The sequence below is a fragment of the Trachinotus anak genome, unplaced genomic scaffold, assembly GCF_046630095.1.
Source record: "Trachinotus anak isolate AG129_WGS33_773 ecotype Australia unplaced genomic scaffold, CSIRO_AGI_Tana_v1 ptg000061l, whole genome shotgun sequence".
Classification (NCBI taxonomy): domain Eukaryota; kingdom Metazoa; phylum Chordata; class Actinopteri; order Carangiformes; family Carangidae; genus Trachinotus; species Trachinotus anak.
The window spans coordinates 307,501-310,000 of record NW_027273912.1 but is presented as its reverse complement, the minus strand read 5'-3'; positions in this window follow the sequence as shown (position 1 = coordinate 310,000).

Sequence of the window (2,500 nt, the reverse complement as noted above, 5' to 3'; positions counted from 1 at the left end):
GCCCTTTAATGTCACAGGGCCAGTGGCTGGGTGATATGCCTGGCTCCTGGAGCTCTGATACAGGGGAGAGAGGCATGTGTGTGTGTGGCTGTGGAGGTCCTGTGGAGGTGCTGTGTGGGCCTTTAATATCACAGGGGGAGAAGCTGGGCCATTAGCCTGGCTCCTGGAGCTCTGATACAGGGGAGAGAGGCATGTGTGTGTGGCTGTGGAGGTCCTGTGGAGGTGCTGTGTGGGCCTTTAATATCACAGGGGGAGAAGCTGGGCCATTAGCCTGGCTCCTGGAGCTCTGATACAGGGGAGAGAGGCATGGATGTGTGGCTGTGGAGGTGCTGTGTGGGCCTTTAATATCACAGGGGGAGAAGCTGGGCCATGAGCCTGGCTCCTGGAGCTCTGATACAGGGGAGAGAAGCATGTGTGTGTGGCTGTGGAGGTCCTGTGGAGGTGCTGTGTGGGCCTTTAATATCACAGGGGGAGAAGCTGGGCCATTAGCCTGGCTCCTGGAGCTCTGATACAGGGGAGAGAGGCATGGATGTGTGGCTGTGGAGGTGCTGTGTGGGCCTTTAATATCACAGGGGGAGAAGCTGGGCCATTAGCCTGGCTCCTGGAGCTCTGATACAGGGGAGAGAGGCATGGATGTGTGGCTGTGGAGGTGCTGTGTGGGCCTTTAATATCACAGGGCCAGTGGCTGGGTGATATGCCTGGGTGCTGGAGCTCTGACACAGGGCCAGAGAGGCATGTGTGTGTGGCTGTGGAGGTCCTGTGGAGGTGCTGTGTGGCCCTTTAATATCACAGGGGGAGAAGCTGGGCCATGAGCCTGGCCCCTGGAGCTCTGATACAGGGGAGAGAGGCATGTGTGTGTGGCTGTGGAGGTCCTGTGTGGCCCTTTAATGTCACAGGGCCAGTGGCTGGGTGATATGCCTGGGTGCTGGAGCTCTGACACAGGGGCAGAGAGGCATGTGTGTGTGGCTGTGGAGGTCCTGTGGAGGTGCTGTGTGGCCCTTTAATATCACAGGGGGAGAAGCTGGGCCATGAGCCTGGCCCCTGGAGCTCTGATACAGGGGAGAGAGGCATGTGTGTGTGGCTGTGGAGGTCCTGTGGAGGTGCTGTGTGGCCCTTTAATGTCACAGGGCCAGTGGCTGGGTGATATGCCTGGCTCCTGGAGCTCTGACACAGGGGAGAGAGGCATGTGTGTGTGTGGCTGTGGAGGTCCTGTGGAGGTGCTGTGTGGGCCTTTAATATCACAGGGGGAGAAGCTGGGCCATGAGCCTGGCCCCTGGAGCTCTGATACAGGGGAGAGAAGCATGTGTGTGTGGCTGTGGAGGTGCTGTGTGGCCCTTTAATGTCACAGGCCCAGTGGCTGGGTGATCTGCCTGGGTGCTGGAGCTCTGACACAGGGGCAGAGAGGCATGTGTGTGTGTGTGTGTGTGTGGCTGTGGAGGTCCTGTGGAGGTGCTGTGTGGGCCTTTAATATCACAGGGGGAGAAGCTGGGCCATGAGCCTGGCCCCTGGAGCTCTGATACAGGGGGAGCATGGATGTGGCTTTGGAGAAGGCAAATATCTAGAGTCTCCGCTCCACTCCCCTCTTTACCTTCCTCGGTGTAAAACTTTGACCGCCAGTTTTTCAAAGTCTTACACCGAGGAAGGTAAAGAGGGGGACCGGTCGGCGAAACTAGAAGTTTCCCCTCTCTTACCTTCCTCGGTGTAAAACTTTGACCGCAAATTTTTCAAAGTGTTACACCGAGGAAGGTAAAGAGGGGGACCGGTCGGCGAAACTAGAAGTTTCCCCTCTCTTACCTTCCTCGGTGTAAAACTTTGACCGCAAATTTTTCAAAGTGTTACACCGAGGAAGGTAAAGAGGGGGACCGGTCGGCGAAACTAGAAGTTTCCCCTCTCTTACCTTCCTCGGTGTAAAACTTTGACCGCAAATTTTTCAAAGTGTTACACCGAGGAAGGTAAAGAGGGGGACCGGTCGGCGAAACTAGAAGTTTCCCCTCTCTTACCTTCCTCGGTGTAAAACTTTGACCGCAAATTTTTCTAAGTGTTACACCGAGGAAGGTAAAGAGGGGGACCGTTCGGCGAAACTAGAAATTTCCCCTCTCTTACCTTCTCCTGCCCTCGGTGCGAGCCGGTCTCTCCCTGTTTTTCAAAACACCTTTCGCACGATTTCAGAAACCCAGTTTTCGGAAACGTGAACCTCCAGGGATCGGCCCCGAGGGCGCCGGGGACGCGTGGGCCGACCCGAGAGGGGTGCGAAACGGACTGCCGCGGGCAGCTCGGCCCCTCTCAAAGCTGCGGTTCTCTTCTTCTTTCACCCACTGACCGAGCGGCACACGTGACCCGCCATCGGAGGGCCCCCGCCGGCCAGCCCAGCGCTGGTGTTCGGGCGGACGGTTCCTCCGGCCTGCGGGTTCGCCTCCATGGCCCAGGGGGGGCTCCGAGGCGCGGAGGGGGTCTCCGGACTCTTCCTCCGCGCTCCTCCCGCGGCCGAAAACATCGGTAG